The sequence below is a fragment of the Anas platyrhynchos genome, chromosome 1 (genome assembly GCF_047663525.1).
Source record: "Anas platyrhynchos isolate ZD024472 breed Pekin duck chromosome 1, IASCAAS_PekinDuck_T2T, whole genome shotgun sequence".
In the NCBI taxonomy this organism is placed as follows: domain Eukaryota; kingdom Metazoa; phylum Chordata; class Aves; order Anseriformes; family Anatidae; genus Anas; species Anas platyrhynchos.
In genome coordinates this window covers 100423952-100448462 of record NC_092587.1, presented here as the reverse complement: position 1 = coordinate 100448462, position 24511 = coordinate 100423952, and the positions used below count along the sequence as shown (strand labels likewise).

Below are 24511 nucleotides of genomic sequence, written 5' to 3'. Positions count from 1 at the left end.
CTCTACCTCTTTTCCCTGAGCAGCACAGGAAGATGAGGACCAGGGGTTGCCTGCTTCTCTCTGCTGCTCCTTCCTTCTCACACTTCTCCCTTGCACAAGCACGAGTCCTCCACAGGGTGTAGTCCTTCAGGAGAAACCTGCTTGCTCCAGTGTGGGGTCCTCCCCAGGCAACAAGTCCTTCTGGAACTACCCACACTGCAGCCCACGGAGGACCCTACACCATAGCAGGCGATTATCTGCTCCACCATGGTATTCACCACAGGCTGCTGGAGAACTTCTGCTCCACCACCAAGAGCACACCTCCTTCCCCTTCTCCTCCTTCTGATCCTAGCCTTGAGAGGGCCGTTCTGCACACTATTCCCTGCCATGTGAGGTCTGACCTTTCTTTCTTCCCTAGGCTGACTCCTACGTGCTACCATCTTGGCTGTGAGACTTGGCCATGCCCTGCAGTGGGGCCAATACAGGGAACTGTGCAGTTGGAACTGTGTCCAGCACAGGGCAGCCCTAACCTTGCCTCATACAGAAGCCCTGCAGCCCCCTACTACCACCTGGGCACGAGTCATATTTCAAGCTTTCTTAGAGCCTTGAAAATCAACCCAGATCAACTTTAAGCTGCTTTTTTAAAGCAGCTTTACTTTTTCAAACAATTGATGGAAAAGCCAGTACGTTCCTAACATAGAAAGATATGTTCACATTATAAGCTATCAAGACAAAGCATTCCTGAGAACTCAACTCATTCACCCAGAAAAGAAAGGTGTTCTTGTCCAATGTACCTGAATTTATACTTTCGTACAAAGGTGCCCTAGAGAACAATGGGATGAAAACACTGCAGGTGAGGAGGTAGTGAAACATATAATGACTCTTTCAAAACAAACACAGGACTCAAAATAGGACTCAAGTCCTGTTAGCCTACTAATTTCTGTTGAAGGATTAAGCTTTCCCTAATTCTGTGCATGACAAGGACATACCTGGTGCAGGATACATGACAAAGCATATCCACATGCTCTTTTCTGTGTGCATATCAGGCTGCCTGTCTATAAAGACAGACATGAGCAGCTCACACAAGCTGTGAGTTCCTCAACATTGCTTTAATTTGCTTCTTTTGAGACATGGAGATCCTAATTTAATTTGTTTCTTTGACAAGCCTGAGGCATAGAGCTGGAACTGCCAGAGTCCTCTGACAAAACCACTCAAAGAGACCTTTGTTCTAACCCTTGTGGGTGATGCCAATATCCTGTAGTATCCATACACCATCTAGAAATTCTCCTACAAGGTGTCAATTTACAGTCAACGTTTGGAGAGGCCATGACCACATGAGGAAGTCAATGGGCTGCAGAAAGAATGAACCAAAAAAAAAAAAAAAAATTGAATCTAATACATAGTATTAGGCTTTTTTAAAACTGACTTGTATTCCAAATTTCTCTTCCAAAAATAAAGGAATTATGTGGAATTAGTCAGCCTTGAATAACAGAAATGTGGGCATTTTAGTCAACTGCAAAATAAACAGTGCATGATTCTACCTGATACAAAGCAAAGGGCTACTGATTCTTTACTGTCATGCTTTGTAAAACAGGAATAAAATGCTAACTGCTTTTGTGATACCCCATTACACTTTCTTTGCAAAAATGAAATAGCTTCATAATGTGCAAAATTCATCTAAAAATGGAAGATCTAAGATGAAATGGACTGATTCCTCACTATCTATGTATAAATATTTAATCTGTTTATAGTAGAAAGGGGGGAAAAATCATTTCAAACCTCAGGACTAATGCATCACCTGTGGTCTGCACAAACTCAGGATAAGAAAATAGCAGAGCACAACGCAACAGAATCATCTGAATTCAGAAAACAAAACAAACAGGGAAGTTGAATTCTGACCTAATTTACAGCTTTATGCTACTGAATTTCATCTGAATTCCCTTGTATCCCTTGAACACATTTCCTCTGTTCTGTCTAGATTTTTCCAGTTACAGTTAGCATATAACTGCCTGCAGTATTAGAAGTCCAGTACCTGTAATATATAGAAGCTGTTTCAAAGAGTAAACTTACTGCAGAAAATTATGTCCTTTTTCTGAGGAGTTTCCCAAAAAAGAACAGTTTCACAGTTTCTGAAAAATGTTGATTTTTAGGAAAGTCGCGTTCACGAAGGGAAGAGGCAAGCAAATGCAAGCTATGTGTTAACTTTAACAGCCTATGGAAATTTTAATGGCACTACATAGAAGCACACTTGGTGCAGTACAGCACCCTGATATTGTAACATTGAGCACGTACCATACCAAGCAGGTCTTGCTCATAACCTGTCCACTGGCTAAGAACCTGTGTTATTGACAGAAATCTGTTCACAATTCCCCTCCCCTCAAAACAAGTAAATATACTAAATTAGGCTTTCAAAGCCTGATTTATATAGATTTCATGTGATATTCTGCTCATATAGATAAATGGTAGACAAATAACTGTGATAGACTCATAAGATTAAAATCAGCCATGATAAAAGGCTAGCAATGGCAATACTTGGACTAACCAGAATTACTTCAGTGTGTTAACGTTAAATTGTTGGATATCTTTCTGCACATTTGCTCCAGATCAATAAGGTGTTTTGGAGCAAGCCCAGTGTACATTCATCAGTTGTCAAAGAGCCACATGAGGCTATGAAGACATGTAATTGATCCTAGTGGAAAAGTAACTCGGGTAAAGAGTTACAGTGCTCTGATTTCAACTCCCCCCCCAACCCACCTCTGTTGCAACCTGCACAACATAACATCTTCTCCCCCACCCACCCCCCCCTTCATTACATGGAATTATGTAGTATGAATATTAGGTGATTTATTTAGGCAATAATGCTAATATGCTAGAAGTTATATAAATACATATCATAATACTCATCCTAATCACAGTGTACAGTTGAAATAAATATGGGGAGGAAGGAAAGAGAAAAAGCAAACATGGTAATCTACAAAAGAGACGTATAAGAAGCACAGCAACACAGTAATAGCTCTTAATAGCTGTGCAGGAATTATAACCCAATTTCTTACTCTAAGGCTCTGGTGGTTAGGCTAAAAGAACTTTACCAGCAAGACTATAGCTTTGAGAAATTCAACAAGCCTTTAAGAAATGTATATTAAATTTTCTTGTCCCTTTGATCGTGCCTGGAACTACTTGCCATAGCAAGAGCCACACTGAACCATCTCACTGTAATATAATGCAGTATTTACTCTGTATATTCATTGCACAATGTGCCTTGAATAACCTCTGGTAGCCTGAGTCTTTATTTGCATTTCCTATACAGTATATGGAATATGCCCTTTCCTTTCCTACTCTGATCTTATCATATCCTCAAATACATCAGTTAACGGATGAAATCCTCATACACATTCCCTGTGCAGGAATAGCAGCCTGACAGTTATTGCGAGAGGAATTCAATACCTATGGAGAATGAAGATTTCAAAAGGATGAGTGAGAATTCGTACCTCCAATTGCATTTTCTATTAAATTCTGAACTTCCTAAAAATATCATGACCCTGAATATACGATGACCTATGATTTTTGTGTGTGCTTGTATTTTAGTGCTGGAAGATTACTTCTTACTTCCTCTCCCCTACCCAAACTCATTCATCATCTACCTCCTACACACTGCATCCTTCAATCAAGTTTTCCATCTCACATTTCCTGACCTTTCCTCCCTCCTATTGCACATCTCCATTCATCCCACTTTATCTAAAATGTATTTTGTTTCATACCCATCCCAAGCCTTAAACTGGAGAGCATTAGTCTCCTATACCCATTAATTTTCTGAATGCATTGTGGAGGAGGTTCTGGAATCATTGACTATTGCTGGTGAAAGCTTTGTCAGATGGATTCCCTGAGCATGAATCATCATCTCCCAAATCATCTCTTCCTGACTTTCAGTGAAAATATAAACTGGTATTTAATTACAATGTGAAGTGTGAACTTTTTAAAACATATTTTGGGGGAAAGGGGCATGGAAGTAGAAAAACTGAACCAGGTAAAGTTGCCTCATACTTCAGTAAAGCAAACTGGAGCAAGGGTTGAAATCCACTGCCTTATAGGTCTCATGGCCATTTAGTAAAGAATCTGCTGCATTGTTCTGCTTCTCTCATTTCAGAATAGAACTTCAACAGAAGTGAAGGAGTCCCATCTCAGACTTACCCTGACAAACAGGGTTTCTCAACTGAGAGATGGGAGACCAGCATGCCAGGATGCACGGTAACTGATTTAAAACAAGTATTATTTCTTGTTTAATTAAAACTACGCGAGGTTGTATCTAAAAGCACATACTGGTTTTGACTAGAAAGAAATACAGTAGAGGATTCTTTGTGCTGCTGGCACTGAAAGCATATGGATAGTTTGGGAGCACATCCAGAAGTAGTCACTTAGCTACTTGGTACAATCAGATGCCTCAAGTTATCAGTAGTGAACATGGCTTGAACCTGGCAAATTTGAACCACTGCTGAAGACCAAAGTTACTTAATCTCTGAAGAGGTATACACACAGATTTGAGCCACTCCCATGACAGGGATAATCATAATTGTCCATTAGCTTTAGACCAAGGATGCATGGCCAAGTATCAACACAAGCATGGCTATGCCTATACAGTGTGAATCTGTTGCACGTAAATTATATCTTGTAGTAATAGCGTTGGCCTGACTAGAGGGCTGTGGATCTCTAAGAGAACTGCCAACTACAGCCTGAGCTAACATTTACAGACTAAGGTTTTGCAGACTTACCCTGCTCTCTTCAGATCTGTCTATTGAGATTGATAATAATGAGAATGGTTAGGCTTATTACAATCTCTAAATAATATATCAGCTATGACTAACAAATAGCTTCACTGTAGTCTAATAGCTATTTATTAACATAACTAAAATAAATTAGGAGGTAGCTTATTCATGCAGTCAAGAAAATGATCAGTTAAGATGAGAAAGATGAATGGAATTTCTGATTTACCTATTTTGTTGAGAGATAAACAGATATATCATTGCAATTAATGTGTCTGTTGCTAATTAAAAACAATGTTTGCAATGATCATTTCTGATGTAATTTTACATTTGGGTGGCTCATACTGGACTAGGGAAGCTTTCAAACCTGTGAGCTAATTTTTTGCTTTCCTTGCTTGTATTTCCTTTGTGTTTTATGATTCCTATCATCATCACTACCATGAGGTATTTCCCATGTAGTATTACTTTGTACAGTACAAGGACTTATTTCTAAACAGCACTTTCTTATATAATACTGTATTCCACATTACACAGCAATTTCACTCAACAATAGCAAAACCTATGCAGCATGAATGAAGGAAAACAGTGAATTAAGGTATTTTCTGTGGCTGAGTGAAGAAGTAGAAGCATTAGGATGGAGGCCAAGAAAAAGATAAAGACAGATTATAGAGAAAAGACCAACTTTCAGATGCATTGCTACATAGCATATCATAAAAAATAAATAGCAAATGTGGGAGTAGGTCCTTAAAAAGTGTAATATCTAGTTTACATCAGGTAAATTATGACAAACTGCTTAAGCTGAAAACTTGTTCCCTCTAAATTTGTGTAATTAGCACTACCTCCTGCACCAAAAAGCATTTAGTTTTGCTTATTCAAAGGTTGATCTGCAGGTCTCTGTTATCAAGGGAGATTGAACTGGAGATTTGCAGACCTAATCAATATGTAGTGTTTTCTTAAATAAAATTAGTCTACATAGGCTTCAGATTTTCTTGGGAGACTACGTCAGGAGTAGGAAAGCAATAGGATTAGGATGAAATATGGGAAATAGGGAGTGTAACTGAACTCTCAAATAAACATCAAATAAAGCTGGCAGTTCCAGAAAGTTTTCCTTTTTTTCCCCAATAGAGTTTGAAGGCAAATGGATTTTGTCTAGGTTTGGCCGCATGTCAGTTCAGCCAATGGAACAAATATCTTTTAAAGGACCAATGCAAAACATTTGAAAGTTAATGAGGGAGTTTCTATTGATTTTAATTGGTTTCAATCAACTTTTTAACAACTCAGTGATACTTCCCATCTGACATGAAAGTGGTATATTCACCAAACTCAGTCTCTCTGCTTAGCTTTCTCTTTTTATTTTGCAGTAAGGTATTTGCTGTTGACAATCAACTACTAAATCCATTACACCAGAAGAGGAGAGATGTGGGGGGGACACTCATCTACACAGCTCTGTCAGTCAATCTCTTCAGTGACACACATAACAGCTTTGCTAACACCCTTGTTGGATAGAAACTCCATTGTGTGAATCTGTGAAGGTTATATTGTAACATTGCATGAAATCCACTGAATACAGGTCCAAACTGATGTTCACTTATGAATTTGAAGAATTGCTAAGCTTGTTCTCAAAGAAAAAAAAGCAGGAACTTAATTCACTAAATTTCTCAGGAGTCCCTGGTTCTGATATTTAAGATTATTTTTGCTTTCATATCGAATATCGAATAGTTTTGAAATATCAAGAAAAAAAGTACTGATACCATATAAAAATAATACTCGCATACTTATTCCTTTCTCATTTTTACTTCCCAGATTGGCTAGTCAGGGAGAATATGAAGACTTGAAAGTTTAATCTGGACCTAGTTCAACCTTTTTCTTTTTGTGTACCTTTTAAAATAATAGGTCTAGATTAAGTAACGTAAGAGCAAATAGCATTTGTCTAGAAAACCACCTGTCTAAAAGCAGAATTTATTTTAAGAAGTCATCAGCTGGGAGAAATCTGTATGTCTAAATAAAAGAAAGGGAAGTAGCAGTAACACAAAGAATAGGCACACACTTCCTTAAAAAATAATCTGGCTTTAGACCTTTGATTATCTTATTCAGAGAGAATAGGGATAGCCAGAGAAGCTTTTTTTTTTTTCAGCTGAATTAGTAGTTAGAGGAGTTCTGAAAGACAGGAAGCACTAAGAAGGTTATCTTTAGAGGGACTCAACCTGAGAAGTCTAACAATGATGGATTATTGCTAGTGCTGAATAAGGATGGATAGTAACTCTCTTACCTTACTTGGAATTCAGGTTAAGTTGTAGGAAGTAACCTCTTCATAAGACTCATGAAGAGGGAATGACCATCTGTTACAGGACCTTGTTTCACACTGGATGGTTTCTTTCAGCAAGAAACCAGCTTGTGTTTAAAAACAAGCCAAAAAAAAAAAAAAAAAGAAACAAAACTTTACCTTCAGAAAGGCAAAAACCCTACCCACCAAAAAAAGTCTCCTGCACTTCCCTTTCAAGCAAACTTTCTAGTTCTACAATTTTTCCAAGTGCTCGCAACTTTGGCTTACAATATAATAGGAGCACTGCCAGAGCACTTCACTCCAGCAGCCTGAACAGTGACCAGGATAAATACAGAGCTTAATGGCAGATAACTCAACTTTGAAGCAATTTCATCAGGCAGAAATAAACTGCTTTCTCCTCTTTCAGGTACCCTCCTTAAGAAAAATATATTGATTTTTTTCCTCAGATGGCCATACTGACTAGTAAGACGATGCATTCCTCTGTCTGCATGGGCATTTTGAGCAGCAATTGATTTTTGACTCTATGGGAAAACAGTCACTATTGAGTGATAAACTACAAAAAAAAAAAAGTGTGTTTCTTCTTGCTCAACTGACAGAAGCATAGAATTAACATGAACAAAACCTAATTTAAGAGAGAGAACAAAAAAATACTCCCCCCAATAAAGCTTTCAATTTGTGACCACAGGAACCCATGGTAGAAGACTAAAGACATCACTAAAATTAAAAAGAAGTGTATTTGATCATTGTAATCTTCCACTAATGAGTCTATCTGTATAGTAACTTCACAATACAGCCAGCTGAGGTCCCTTTGTGATTGATCGTTAAAGATCCCATAGCACTTTTCATAAGGCTAGAGTTATCTTCCCTGTCCTTGCCAAATTCAATCACAACTGATAATTTTCTTCTCCCTATCTATATTTTCCCTGCAGTTTTATCTGGATAAGATTTTGCTTTTCATTTGCTGGACAAAAATTGTTTTATAATATTTCTGTGTGCTATTAAATAGCTGCAGTTTTCCACCTTAAAGATTACAGTATTAGATGAAATGATTTCTGTATTATGGATACGACAATGTTATCATAGTTCTTCAAAAGCCTGTGGTAATTTGCAGTATGAGAGTAGGCCAATTTAGTGGATTGGCTCCTCAGCTGAAGAGCATGACTATGGTAGGACAATTGCTTTTTCCTGTTTTGACGACTCCAGTTTTATGAACCTTACCACTAATAGCAGAATCAGGCCTGCAGAATCAGCATTGCTTGAAGGTGCTTAAGCAGAAAGGAAAAATTGACTGCACTGGAATCACAGTGCTGCCAAATAAGCTGAGCACAATAGATAAGTTTTATTTTTTGTTTTTTAAATGCTCCTGTATGCATCAGAAAAGTAATCTATTATATGGACTTCAAGTTTTGAATGGAATGACAATTATTCCTTTAGATGAAGAGTAAATCACGCTAGATAATAAAACTCTATTCAGTGCAAGGCTAGTTTCTAATGCAAGCTGTTTAGTCTCCGTGAAGGAAAAACTGGAAATGGAATTCAAGCCCAAACTCACATTACAGCCTGGTTAAGAAGCTCTTGACTTTACTACAGCTTCACAAACTACACAATGTAAGTCTTATCAGAGCCACAGTAGATTCTAGTAGCCAATCCTAGTTTGAAGACCTGGTTGTAATTTATTTGAAGGGGTGGTGGTATAACCCACCCATTGAAAGAAGGCAGAATTTTTCTGTTTTTAAATAGTTTTAGTAAGATTCTATTTGTTTCCAACAGTAAGCTACACATAATTCCTTCAGTGGTATAAAACCCCCTACAACATTGTCAATAAGCCTGTTTCTTTCCCTTTGCAAGGCAAAAAATTCTGGCTAAAAATATGTCTAGAAATTAATGTTCAGAATATTTTTCCTTCCATGCTTTCAGAATATTTAGTGTTGCTTTTTTTTAGGGCAAACTACTCACAGAACTTCTATCAGGTTTTTCCTCTATGAATTTTCTGTGTACCCTATTATTAATATGTATACATCTGTAATTTATGATTTTTGTCTCAAGTCCACCATGGTTCTGCGGCAACACGTCTTACATTAATGTACCACAACCTCATACTTTTCATGAAGTGGTACCCATGAATTGCTACATAAGCCAGCTATTGCAGGAACTAAGAGCAAGATGAGCTTGTGTTAGCATTTCCAAAGGTTCCAAAGAACTGATGCCAACCTGTGTGCCAAGTTCAGGGCTAGGTTCTGAACAACTGCTCTTGAAGGTTGGGAAGGTTCAGGTTGCTGAAGAGGAAAGATCACACAGTACAGGTGCTATTGCAGTTTCCCACTCTTTTTGGATAAATGGGAAGGGAAGCAGCTTCAAAAGCCAGGCTTATAAGACTAAGCAACACTGACGGCTGTTTGACATGTTCCTCAGCATTACTAAGATTTGCTTTGCATGGTATTTATCACCATTTCCTGCCCTAACTCAGCAGCTGCTTTAATATGAGAAACACAGGTTACAACAAAGAGTTTTACTGAGCACACTCAAATGAAGTGACAAAGGATAGAGAGGCAGAAGGAGAGCCAATTTGGAGCCCCTTCAGCATTCTAGAAAGATTTAGAGAGCCAAGGTTCTGTCTTCCAGTAGCCAGCTTTTCCCCATATCGTTCCGTAAGTTTGTAGCAGAGCCACTTCCCATTATAAATGGAGATTTAATAATAATTTAAAACATGACCATTGGAAGTGCATTTCAGAAAATCAGAAAACTAGCTTACTCCGTAAGCACTTCAGAGGTCAACTTGAGATGTTTCTTTGGCTATCCCCTACCACATTTGATTAAACCAAAAAAAAAAAATCAGGAAGTTTTTTTTAAAAAACTTTTCTTTGCGTCTTCTTACTGGCAGGATAACATGAATAAAAGCAAGTCTTATCAAAATAAAAAGATTTTTGATTAGGAAAAAAAAAACATACATTTAAGTCTACTCATACCTCAGGAGATTATGCAACTAATTAGTATATCATTTAAGTAATTAGCAAGACAAATGCTCTGATTAACATGGAAAATAGCTTATGTTTACACAATGAATTTTTCATATTAAAGGTTCTTAGAAATCAAATATCTAAATTCCCACTTAGGAAAATGTGTTAGCTTCCTCCCCAGCCCCATTACAGTCCTTTCTATAGATCAAGATCAACTCTAGTTCAAACTATAATTTTGCTTAAGCTCTAACACTTATGTACAACTTATAGTATGCTGTTTTAAGTTATATCTCATCTATTTGTCCCATCACAGAGCATGCCAATTGTCTGAAAATACTGAAACTGATGGAAAGGCTCGTTTTGTTTTTGTTTTGTTTTGTAAATCTATCCATCTGCCAGAATGTTTCCTACCAACCATTGATATATTTATTACCAGAAAATGAAGGTAAAGAAATACAGCAACTTTAATCTTCCTAGAACTAAAAATCATACAGAATTAATTACCATTCAGCAAAAACGTATCAGATTACAATAATCCATCCTGATAGCTATAAATTGAAATAAATAAATATAAATTTCTGTCCCTTGCTATATGTAGTTGCAAAGGTGAGTCTCCAGTGGATATCCTGCACACAGGACAGACTCTGGATTGTTATGACAGAACATGCTTGATTTTTATTTTATTTCTTTTGATCAAAGTAGAAGCCATATTTGATCAAAAGAATATTACGCATGTTTTTAATGAAGCTAAATAATGCATAGCTGCTAGAAAAAGAGACACAGAACTAAAATCCCAGGCACATGAAAAAGTTGCACATGCAGTCTCCTATTTTAGAACTTTGAGTGTTTCTGAATCCAGCAAGTTCATTTAACATCATTTTTGCTATATAAAGCAGTTACGTTCCAGACACAGAAGAATTAGAAAGGGGGTATAGTTTGCTATTACGTGTCCAGTAGAAACTATTCCTGGTTCAGAGGATTGTTCTTATGCAGCTGACATATGCTGCTTTAGGTGGCTGGACAGTAGTTGCATCTCTAGCAGCTGATAACAGGGAAGCTACTTGTTCAAAGTAAAATTCTGATTTTTAGAATTTTTTCCAAAATCTATTAGATTAGGTTTAAGAAAAACAACATTCCTTACATTATGTTTGTATACACACACACCTTTGCATATGTACAAACTCATGGAAAAAAGTCCACCCCAACTTGCCAGCTACAGACATACAGTGCTTGGTTCAGGACATCCATGAATCACAGTTTGTTGGACTCAAGTAGAGCATCCAAGTAGAAATTTCATTATATGGTTACCTCACTCATATTTAAACATCTGTTTTGCATTGCTGCTTAGAAGAGAGTACTGGGCTGAATGAACTTTTGCCCAAACTATGTTTTTTAGTCCTTAGTTACAGCTGGTGCTAGTACCTCAGAGAAGGCCAGAGCTACCCTGGGTTGTTATGGGGTAGGGACAAGCATGGGCTACTTCGACAAATGAGGGTTTTGTAAAAGTCTTGCTTGTACATCACCTTATTCAGAGGGAAAACAGAAGTCATAAAGAACAGCTCTACCCAGATATGTTGAAAATCATGTTAGCTAATAACATGCAACCCTAGCAGATCTTGCGTGATGTTTAAAAGTTTAACTTGAGATAGTCTAGGGACATTAATGCTAGTAGTGTCACATCATGAATTCAGTAATAGTAATAACATGCCACGCGATCACTATGACAAATATATGTATACGTACAGTAGTAGGAAAAATAACCAGTGAAAGTTAAGCTTGAGTTTATATTGTGGGATGCTTGTGGCTTAAAGTTATTATTTTTAAGAACTCTGTGCACAAGATTATACAATTTCTTGATTTGCTCTGTTTGGACCCTGAAGTAGCTTGATAAGATGTATTTATGTGTGAAGGTAAACACAAATATGCACACAGCCCTTGTACTCATTCTGCAGTGCCATATTACACTTGCCAACAGAAAGATATCACATAGTTCACTAATTGTTTCTTACTTAGTATCATCACTACTATTTATGTTATATCAACACAGGTTAGGAAAGCCCACCAGTAATGTATGTTCTGTGAGGTACTATACCAATAGCATTGGTTTAAGCAGCATTTTGAAATTAAGCAGAGAGTTAAATAATGCTGAGTGAAGTTGTCCAGCAAATGAGAATTATATCTACTACTCTCTACATTTAAAGTAGACTTTTATACCTAGGGTGCTGGTTTTACTTGAATTCACTGGAACAGATGTGGTTAACTCACCAATTAATTTTTGAAGACATATATAGAGTGGCCTTTAAATGTTACCCTTGCTGTCATTAGGAGAGTATTACCGCTTAAAGATCACCTGCTCACCTAGTGTCAAAACCTACACCAGCACCTACAATGGTCTGTGTAGCTAGCCAACATCCAGCAGAACTTTCCTTGTTTCTAATGAACAAACTATACTAGGTTCTTTTAAACATTGACAAAGAGGATACAAGGAAATAGAAACGCAATATGTTCCGTAAAATGCCTCTAATTCAAAACTAATTTCAAAACAAATCCACAACACTACCACCTCTTTGAGTTGTTTACATACTTATTTCAGAGGACATATTTTCCTGATTATTTCCATAATCTGGTGTGCAATTCTGACATGCTAGTAACATATAACAACCATCTGTTCAATTTTTTTTTTTTCCCTTCAGAGGATAAAGTGCAACAAAAACTTGATACTTACTCTGTAGGAAGATACAAATACTGGATTTTTTCTTCTTAAAGCAAGTTTACATTTCTAAAACCCAGTTAAGTAAACCAAAATTCAAATACTTGTCAGAAAGTATTTTACATGTTTGTATATGGGAAGCACTGAAGCTATTGATTTTAAGTTTAAGAGTCTTGATTTTGGGATCACACTAAAAAGGATAAACACTGCTGAAACTTACTAACTTGCGTGTAGCAGCAACTGAATGAAGTTTCGTTTAATTTTAGTGAATTACAGTTTCAGAACCTGCTGCACAAAGATCACAGTTCACACCTACATGAGAAAAGCCTAATTTACCACTTACACTGAGATTTTTCCTTAAGTTAGTGTTGAGTGGAGACAAGTAAAGAAGAGGGAAGAAAGTTTTGTGTTTCTGTCTGAAAACTCCTCAGATTGATCAGAATCATCTTATAGTCCGTACTTATTATAACCCATGAGACTTTTACATACAAGGCCTGCATTTTACATAAACGCAGCTTATGGTCTCCTGATTCAAGAGGCTTAAGATGCGGGCTTGGGAAAGCATCTACAGGAAGCCCCTATTGCATTCTTGGCACACCTGAGATTGCAAGTTCCTACACTACTCCACCATCACTGGCTGAGGACTAGGAGGTGGTGAAAATGGTGGAACCTGGGTTCACCTATCGACCCAGCCAAGCTTCCATCACCCCTTTTGAAATTGAATTTCTACTTAGGACTAAACAGTCTGGGAGTTGGATAGCACGTTTGTCAAAAAATGTGGTTTATGTTCATTTATAAATTCATATTGAATTAAGTAAATACGAGAAAGAAAAGGAAAAAAATAAAGCATTTTGTTTAGATATTATTAAAATATATTTTAAGTGTATGAAATATTTACACCAATTTGATGCCAAGTAAAACAAGAAAACAGTTGAAGAGAAACATACCATAACAAATAGCATAAATTAACTTTGACTACAAAATGGGTTTTTTCCTACACTGACTAATTACACTTGATCTTTATTTGTAGATTTTTCTGGCTAACTACTGTAGATGTTTTTTGTATACCTTTTAATCCCAAAGCAGCTTTTAGACCAGTGGATACTTCTCCCTCAGCAAGGAGTATGATGAGCAACAGCACCATTACATCAGTATTACATCAGTAACAAATCTGGGTGGGTCCAGTAATCAGAATACTACACATCTTTGTAGAACTCCATTCAAGTACACCAGCCTGTCTTCTCTTAAGATGGGCAATTTCTACCCCACAGCATCTTCATTTGCAGCCTTCTCTCCTTTAGGCATTCTCTCCTCCTTCACCACAATGACCTGAACCTTCAATGTCCCCTTGGAACCAGCTGAGAAAGTGACAAAGTCTATGGCTACTGCAAGAGATGGACTTGCACTCTTGCCTCCAAGCAGAACAGTCAGTACACACAAGAGGATCATAGTCTAAGACCAGACCGAAGATTGCAATTTTATGAGGGTACTCTCTTCAATTCTCAGTTCTCCACCCCCCTTTTCTCTTACACATTCTTATGCCTCTAGTCCCCTCATAAAATTGCCTCATGAAAAAAAGATGGGTACAAGAGCATGTTGAACTGCAAAAATAAGTTTCTAAACATTTTAATGAAAGCCAAAAATCCAATTAATAATATATATAGCAAATGCTGTCAAATAAGCTTCCTGTGCAAATATTTATTCTTATACCAGATACCAATGCTTTTTAGTTCACATTAAGAGTCCTCAGAAAAAGATTTCAATTCATTTAGTTAGGTTACTTAAAATAATTTCTGTATTGCATTTTTGGGGAAAAAAGAAACAATCTTTAGAACACAAAACATAAAAGTGGAACTTTTCAGCTACTCAGCCAAATCTAAACAGATATTCAGAACATTACAGAGTGCACAATCTTCCTGATCAAGAATGTTCTGCTCAGTATCAGAATTCTGCTATAAGCCATAGATCTGTCAGTTCTTTAACTAAAAGAAACAGAAATACCCCCAAAGTGGAAGGCAATCATGGAACACATCTATATTGCATTCTAAGATTATTTTTCCTTTAACAATATGAAAGGGGAAAAAAACAGTATTTAAGTAATATCACACAGTCAGGATGTAATCTATTAATATCTTAAGACAGAGCCAGACTTATTTCAGAAAGAAGAGGGTGCTTGACATACTTCAAGTACACAGAAGCATACGTAGCAACAGAACTGGATAGAGTATTTTGTCTCAGTCTGAACCATAACATTTTCTCCAATAGGGAGAGGCTTGGAAAAACAGCAAATATACCCCATGTTCTTTTCTAATATAACCAGAAAGCTAAAGAAGTGCAGCTGATTGACAGCAGTAAGGCACACAGCTGCTCACTCACTTTCCCTCTCTACACTCAGGTGTTAACAAAATTTTAGCTACAAATCCAAAACAGCAACAGCTTTGGAAAAGTTGGCTTGCACTTAACCACAGAGACAGTTATTTATGTATTTGTATCCACCTATCTCCTGGTAAAGGTTAAAGTTACTTTAAGACCCATGGTAACACTTCAAACCAACTACCACAACAATAAGGAAAACAAGGCAAAAATGATGATGCCCCCGACTTTCTGATCCTGACATTTGACAAAGAACCCAATGGTTTTGTAAAGCTCTAGGCTGCAGAGGAAGCATTTAGAGAAATCAAAAATTTAGAGAACCTGGAATCAAACCAACAATACTTCCCCCCCATCCCCTCCCTCCCTCCTCCCCCCCCCCCCCCAAAAAAAAAAAAAATAATTGCAGCTTTTCAGTACTTAAAGGGGGTTTATAACAAGAATAGAGAATAACTTTTTACATGGGTAGATAGTAATAGAACAAGGAAGAATGGTTTTAAGCTAGAAGAGGGGAGATTTAGATTAGATATCAGGAGGAGGGTCTTTTCTCAGATGGTGGTAAGGCACTGTAGGTAACAGCTCTCCCAGAGAAGCTGCGGATGCCCCATCCCTGGAGGTGTTCAAGGCCAGGCTGGATGGGGCTTTAAGCAACCTGATCTAGTGGGAGGTGTCCCTGCCCATAGCAGGGGGTTAGAACTAGATGGTAATAAATTCCCTTTCAAGCTATTCTATAATGAAGATTTTGTAATTTCAATAATATTCTGACCTGAATGAAGTCCACAGGAGTTCTACCGCTGAATTCAGTGGAGCCAGGATTTCATGCAGTGAGTTAATGTAATCTAGATTAGATTAATTTTGTAGGTTGCCCAAAAGCTAATTCAAAATAGAGTTCAAAGGGAACTATATTGAATTAATTTTTATTCAATTAACTGTATTTAATTGATTTTAATATTAGTTAATCCAATCTGAAGTCTTTCTAGGAGGTAAGAATTGCTTCACTCCAAATGCTATGCCAAGTTTGATGATATTAAGAGATATGTTTTAGCTCTTCTTGTACATAAGTTTTCAGTAACAGGTTGGTGTGTTGTTTTTTTCTTTTAAAAGGAGTGTTCTCATTTTTCCATGAATAAAAAAAGTACTAAGTGCTAAATTACCAAAACTTATCAACATTAACTTGATAGGATTCCCAAAACTTCTGCCTTCCTACATTAATTAAGCCAGCTGAAGAATAAGTACTGTCACAGAATCACAGAATCACAGAATTTCTAGGTTGGAAGAGACCTCAAGATCATCGAGTCCAACCTCTAACCTAACACTAACAGTCCCCACTAAACCATATCCCTAAGCTCTACATCTAAACGTCTTTTGAAGACTTCCAGGGATGGTGACTCCACCACCTCCCTGGGCAGCCCGTTCCAGTGCCTCACAACCCTTTCAGTAAAGAAATTCTTCCTAACATCTAACCTAAAACTCCCCTGGCGTAACTTTAGCCCATTCCCCCTCGTCCTGTCACCAGGCACATGGGAGAACAGGCCAACCCCCACCTCTCTACAGCCTCCTTTAATGTACTTATACAGAGCAATAAGGTCACCCCTGAGCCTCCTCTTCTCTAGGCTGAACAAGCCCAGCTCCTTCAGCCGCTCCTCATAGGACTTGCTCTCCAGGCCCCTCACCAGCTTCGTCGCCCTTCTTTGGACCCGCTCAAGCACCTCGATGTCCTTCTTGTAGCGAGGGGCCCAAAACTGAACACAGTACTCGAGGTGCGGCCTCACCAGAGCCGAGTACAGGGGGACGATCACCTCCCTAGCCCTGCTGGTCACAGTGTTTCTGATACAAGCCAGGATGCCGTTGGCCTTCTTGGCCACCTGAGCACACTGCTGGCTCATATTCAGCCGACTGTCCACCATCACTCCCAGGTCCTTCTCTGCCTGGCAGCTCTCCAACCATTCCTCTCCCAGCCTGTAGTTCTGCTTGGGGTTATTGCGCCCCAGGTGCAGGACCCGGCACTTGGCCTTGTTGAACTTCATACAGTTGACCTCAGCCCATCGGTGCAGCCTATCCAGATCCTCCTGCAGAGCCTTCCTACCCTCGAGCAGATCGACACACGCACCTAGCTTGGTGTCATCTGCAAACTTACTGAGGGTGCACTCAATGCCGTCATCCAGATCATTGATGAAGATGTTAAAGAGGACCGGCCCCAGCTCCGAGCCCTGGGGGACGCCACTAGTGACTGGCCTCCAACTGGACTTGGCTCCATTTACCACAACTCTTTGGGCCCGGCTATCCAGCCAGTTTCTAACCCAACGAAGTGTGCGCCAGTCCAAGCCAAGAGCAGCCAGTTTCTTGAGGAGAATGCTGTGGGAGACGGTGTCAAAAGCCTTGCTGAAGTCAAGGTAGACCACATCCACAGCCTTTCCCTCGTCCACCCAGCGCGTCACTTTGTCGTAGAAGGAGATCAGGTTCGTCAAGCAGGACCTGCCTTCCATAAACCCATGCTGGCTGGGCCTGATCGCCTGCTTGCCCTTCAAGTGCCGCATGATGACTCCCAAGAGGATCTGCTCCATGAGCTTCCCTGGTACTGAGGTCAAACTGACCGGCCTGTAGTTCCCCGGGTCTGCCCTCCGGCCCTTCTTGTAGATGGGCGTCACATTTGCTAGTCGCCAGTCAGCTGGGACCTCCCCCGATAGCCAGGACTGCTGATAAATGATGGATAGGGGCTTGGCCAGCTCCTCTGCCAGTTCTCTCAGTACCCTCGGGTGGATCCCATCCGGCCCCATCGATTTGTGCACATCCAAGTGCCGTAGCAGGTCACCAACCAGTTCTTCGTGGATGGTGAGGGCCACATCCTGCTCCCCGTCCCCTTCCACCAGTTCTGGGTACTGGGTATCCAGAGAGCAACCGGTTTTGCCGCTAAAGACTGAGGCAAAGAAGGCATTAAGCACCTCCGCCTTTTCCTCATCTCTTGTAGCTAAGTTTCCCCCCGCATCCAGTAAAGGATGGAGATTCTCCCTACTCCTCCTTTTGGTGTTGATGTATTTATAAAAGCGTTTTTTGTTATCTTTAACAGCAGTAGCCAGATTGAGCTCCAGATGAGCTTTGGCCTTCCTAATCTTGTCCCTGCACAGCCTCGCTACATCCTTATAGTCCTCCTTAGTGGCCTGCCCAATTTTCCAAAGATTATAAACCCTCTTTTTTCTCCTTAGCTCAAGCCACAATTCTCTGTTGAGCCAGGCTGGTCTTCTTCCCCGCTGGCTCATCTTTGGGCGCATGGGAATAGACCGCTCCTGCGCCATTAGGATTTGCCTCTTAAAGAGCGCCCAGCCTTTCTGGACCCCTCTGCCCTTCAGAACCGCCTCCCATGGGACTCCACCAACCAGTGGATATAATCTTACAACATTTGCCTTCCATTAGAGATGGACGTCCCTTACAGGTCTAATAGCCATTTTTATTAAAGCTTGGTTGTTAGATGAGCAGTAAGTTGCTCCTTCAGTTATATTCAGACAATCCAGTTTTCAGTTATTTGACTTGAGAATAGATATTGCATTTTTCTAACTTCCCCGTTGTACTCACATGCACAGCAGAGAATCACTGTGTATTAATTTGTTCTGATTTCTGACACTATTAGCCATTCCAGAGTTTTTCTGAAAGCATATCCCTATAATTACGTTGCTATAGAAATCATGTTATAAACTAAGATTAAATGCTTCTCATTTAAAACCATCTGACATGAAAATACTTCCAGCCCCTTAAAAATAAAAAGTAAAATAAAATAAAAACAATTTGAAGTTACCTTCTACAGAAATGGCTGTTACTAGACAATGGGACTTACCTCCTATGAGGAGCCTAGTGAGGACATTTAAGGGACAACAGCTTAATACCATTTGTATATTCTGCTATTTACTAACTACATAACATTCCTCCAAATCAGAAATACACTTGTGTTGATTTCTATGCTTCTTCTTGTGCAAGTCCAGAATCTCAATTTGCCATTAATCATTCAGGACTGAGGACATCAAAGAACAAGTATTGCCTCAATGCACAGACCCCTGCTTTCCCTCCTCCCTGCGTGCATTCATACACTAAGAACAACTGACTTCAAGCACTGCTGGAGGTTTCTTGGCTTTGCTACACTAGGTTAAAGCAATAAAGATGGTATTATCATACACATACATTTTAAAAATTCACCATACAATTAATACAGAAAGTAAATATAGCCATATAAATTAAGAGCTTTTATGAGTACTAAAACTTGTGAATAGAGTAACTTTGTTAGTGTAGTGAAAGCAAAACTTAAATTCCACAGAGAATGCAAGAAATTTATGTTCAGATACAATCTATTTTATTTCTCTGCTCATCTATTTATCTATCTATATATTTCTCTTCATGAATTCTGCAAAAATTAACAACAAAGTCTAATCCATTTCAAAGTTCGGTGACTCAGTGTCATCTTCCAAGCCCCAGAAATGTTATCACTGACAGTTCTTGGATATTTCTGCTTGTATTTAGCATTTATGACATTTTTCACTGTTTCAAGAGGTTATTCATCCCTCTACAGGGACCTCCTCCAATTTTTGTCATGGCAGGAGGTTACTTTCTATTTGAAAGCCAATTGGCCTTGGAAGTCAATTTCAAAAGGAATGGATATGTCTTATGCAATCACATTTGGGGAGAGCTATGTCAGAAGATGGTAAGAGGCTAGAAAAAGAGAAGAGCCATCTCTAGGCTACCCCATCTATCCTCCTCACAAGTAGCAGCATCAGTGAGGAAAGGAGAATATTCACTTCACCTACCACTGCAAAGAATTCAACACATGTATTTCTGTTATGAACCACTAATTTTATTTTCCAATGCTTTTGCACGAGATAGCTTCCAAATGCAAAATGCTCCAGGAATCCCTCTAGGACAGAAATTTCCCCAAAGTTGGATAATTACTTTATACAGAGCTTTAGACTTTTAAGACAGATTTTTACTTAAGTTCTTTCCAATACTACTCCACAACTCTGTATAAAAGTGATGTGGTAATTTCATAAATTATTATTTTTTTTTCTCCTATTTCTAAGAGACCATATCATCTATCTTATTAAGCAATAAACTTTTGGGGTTCTAATGCAAGAAGTATTTGCGTTGTCTGTTGTTCTAGGTTTCTTATGGCATTATTCACAGAATCATCTTGGTTGGAAGAGACCTCAAGATCATTGAGTCCAACCTCTGACCTAACACTAACGAGTCCTCCACTAAACCGTATCACTAAGCTCTACATCTAAATGTCTTTTAAAGACACCCAGGGATGGTGACTCAGCCACTGTCCTGGGCAGCCCATCCCAATGCCTAACAACCCTTTCCGCAAAGAAGTTCTTCCTAATATCCAACCTAAACCTCCCCGGCACAACTTCAGCCCATTCCCCCTCGTCCTGTCACCAGGCACGTGGAAGAATACACCAACCCCCCCCTCACTACAACCTCCTTTAAGGTGCCTATAGAGAGCAATAAAGTCACCCCTGAACCTCCTTTTCTCCAGGCTGAACAAGCCCAGCTCCTTCAGCTGCTCCTCGTAAGACTTGTTCCCCAGACCCCTCACCAGCTTCATTGCCCTTTTCTGGACTCGCTCGAGCACCTTGATGTCCTTCTTGTAGCGAGGGGCCCAAAACTGAACATACTACTTGAGGTGTGGCCTCACCAGAGCTGAGTACAGGGGGACAATCACTTCCCTAGCCCTGCTGGTCACACTGTTTCTGATACAAGCCAGGATGCTGTTGGCCTTCTTTGCCAACTGAGTACACTGCTGGCTCATATCCAGCCAACTATCAACCAATACTCCCAGGTCCTTCTCTGCCAGGCAGCTTTCTAAATACTCATCTCCCAGCCTGTTGAACATACCACACCACGAAAAGTAAACCAAGTACTGCAACAAAAAAAAAAAAAAAAAAGCAGCCTTGTCTTCAAAAAGATGTGAAATGAGGAACCTGTTCATCATACTCATAGCTTTTTAGTTTCTCTCTGCTCAAAACAACTTATTGTAATAGGCTCTAAAGGCTGGAGTAGGCACCCACTCCCTCCCTAGAACACCTTATCCAAAGCTTCACCTCACATTTTGAAAGTCGATGGTTAAATAGGACAATCTCAATGTAATGCAACCTGGGACTGTCCACAGCCTTTTTTTTCTTCTCAAAAAGAAGCCCTTTCTTTGAGGGTAACAGAATTTGAAGATTACTACTTCTCCTTCCTTGTGTTCATTCTATCCATCACATACAATATTTCTATTGTCCACATAATGCCTTAGATTTGTTGCATGGATACACATCCACCTTCTTATTTTAGCTACGTAAAACAAGGAGAGGAGTATTTACATCAGAAGTGGATACATTCAACGTATTTAGAAATAGTACAGGAAACCCCACATGAAAGAGCTAGCAAAAAAAAAAGGATAAAAAGCCTGTTTCTCACTATTCACTCTCTCCAAGGCTGAGTGGGGTGAATGATGCATGTAAAGTAACCTAAGCATGTGGTTTGATTCACAATGGAAAACTATGTTAAGTTAGTCTTACTTGCATAACGTAAAAACAAAGTAAAGTAGAGCACATCCTACATGAAAAGGAACACTAAAAAGATAAGACTTTATGGTTTAAATACCCTTACACCTTTCCCCAAGACTTTCTTTTGCCTGATGTTGAAGAAACAGATCAAATTTATCACTATTAAATAATATACACTGTGAGTTAACTTTGTCTATCGTACTGGCTGAAAGAGGCAAAGTATATCAACAGTGTATCTACTGATGTTTAAAAAAAATACTATTGTTATAAATGACTGAGTCCCAAATAGGGTTACAATCAAAGTTTACAATTTATTAAAGGAATAGAGGTAAGCAAACAGCGCTGGGTGCACTGGGAGTCTCTGCTCTACCAAGACACACACCAGTTACATCAGGCAGCTGTTTTTTATGCTCCTACGCTAACACATATTCATCACCACTTTTGGAAAAGGCAGGGTTATTATAATTAGTTTCCTGACACCCGAACCATCCCATGGATGCATATGTATCAGTCTCTGGTGGTCCCTCTGGGGGTCGCTCTTACTGAAGGCTCATAGTCTTCCTCCCAGGCTTTGTCCTTCGGTCGTTCTTCAGCTTTCCCCTCACCTCCTTATTTAGTAGTCTCTGGGCCAGATGTCAGAAAGTTGTGTCTCGTGCAATAGTCAGCAGTTATCTCAAAAAACTCCCCCCTATTCTCTTATCTCCCAGACCCAAGTCTCAAGGTTTACCCTTCAAACCTTCTGTCGACATGAACTGCTAGACCGTTCTTTTGCAAGTTACAAGAACTATATACACTAACCACTCTTTCTCTTGGACTTGTGGTTATTTATACAAGGGGACGTAAGACAGAAGGTCACATTTCATTATGAGGCCCTAGCATTGTTCCATATTGACACGAATCAGATGAACATATTTCACACTATCTACTTACAACATTTGCTACTAAATATATTTAAGACATAATTAAAAAAAAAAAAAAAAGATTAAAATACTATCCAGTCTAAAAAAAAAAAAAAAAAAAAACAGCTTTTATAGTAATGAAATTATTTTTTCTTATTTTTTTTGCATTCTCCACAACTTCTATAAAATTTATCAGGAAGAAACAGTTGGGGATAGTAATTGCTAAAGTTTTTCCACCATACACAGGCTTGTTTTTGAAGATCACAACAGCTTAATAATTTGAGTATTTACAAGATTGTAAATACTCACAATAAATAGTTTCAAGAAGTGGGCAGAAAGCTTAAATGGTCTTGTACAAAGCGCATGCAGTATTTTGTTATGCACATTAACAACTATATAATTACAGTCTTAGTTTGATAAAACAGATTTAGTAAAAACAGATTTAGTAAGAACATGATCAAATTTGATTAAAGTTGTTGCAAGTTAATGGCAATCATGTTTATGTACTTTCGGGAGTTGTTAAATACTGTAACGCATATTAGCTTGTGGTCCTGACATCTACTTAACGCTTTTCACTAACTTGTTAGATTTCTATTAGTATGAAGATATAATAGGCATTTTCCACCAATAACGCAATGGACAGTACGACAATTCACAAAAGTTTTTCAGTTTAACATTTATATATTAAGCATTTGTTTATGAATTTTCATCACGTCCAAGCATTACACAAATTCACAACTGAATTATATCATAGGAATGAAGCAAGCAGGAAGAATATTATTAATATTATCCAAGAAAGCATGCAATACTTCTTGAAAGATTTATTTCAAGAAGGCTTGCCACAAACTTAATCTCCAATCTTTATACTGCAATTAGATCCAAACCTCAGAAATTACTCAGGCAGATAGCTGTCAGTGAAATCAATGTGAGGTAGTTGTGTAAAAGAAGGAGCTGAAAGTTTTATACCGTCATTCCTCTGACCCTTGATCTATTAGATGAGCCATCTCACAAAGTTACACACTTAGTTTAGTTTAATTTTCAAGTCTCCCATTTTAGCGAGAGTACAGTAGTAAGTGAAATAGCTCCCTCATTGGATTTTTTAATCCAATGACCTCACAGAAAAGAAAGTTAAAGAAACCAGTATCTTTGAGCACTTTTAGTTAAAGACAAGAACTTCACACTCACAAAAAAAAACTTGTAACTAAGGATAGCTAGATTTCCCTACCTCACATAGGCATTCTGAGACATGGTTCAGAACAGAAAGAGATGTGTTTCGAAAATTTATGAGGTCCATACACATTCTTACATACTTCAGGCAGAAAAGAATCTACCCAGCCCCAACATGTTAACAGGATCCCAAAACCACTACACAAATAAAAGTTCCTAGGATATTCTGCCCATAGAGAATATAGATAAATCATTCATCCCCAGAATACTAAAAGAGAAATACCTACCTAGCATGTCCTCTCAGGAATAAACCTTCCTGTTCTCTCTGATTCTGAATTCATTCTTAAGAAGCAAGTATAGCTATGAAAGTATGACCCTTATAAAAACTTTGAGTCTCTGTAATGTTGACCTTACAAGAGCCAGGTGCTGGGATTACATGCCACTTACTGGGATTACAATTTATAGCAGCTGTTTTGCAGGTTCTGACTCTCAGTTTTGAGACTGATTTACTCCTTCATGAGTTTGTTTTGTTTTATTTGGTTTTTCCTTCTAAATTTCTGGTTAGCTTTCAATTCATATGAGCTCCTAAAAGGCATTATCAACCTACAGGTGCAATAACAGGAAATATATATAGATATCAGGAAAATTAATTCATAATGAGGGAGATCAAACAATGCAACAGGTTGTCCAGAATGATTTGGGAAACCTTCATCCTGGGAAAGAGAGTGCTTAACTGACTCTGAGCAGCCTGATATAACTTGATAATTGCATCAAAATAAAAAGCTATCTCTGGTTTGAGCGGGAGTTTGAGACAGGTGACCTCCAGAAACCCCTTCAACCTTTGTTGTCTTAGGA

At 38.6% G+C, this 24511-nt stretch overlaps 1 protein-coding gene across 1 annotated transcript in view; it reads right to left on the bottom strand.

Annotated features, from left to right (window-relative positions):
* The window catches only part of LOC106019573 (inositol 1,4,5-trisphosphate receptor-interacting protein-like 1), a 171388-nt gene extending 147085 nt beyond the window's left edge, over positions 1-24303 (bottom strand). Inside the window, exon 1 of the transcript XR_011804135.1 lies at positions 23944-24303. The gene's annotated coding sequence lies outside the window, so the exon portion shown is untranslated. The remainder of the gene's footprint in view (positions 1-23943) is intronic.
* Positions 24304-24511: the final 208 nt, after the last annotated feature.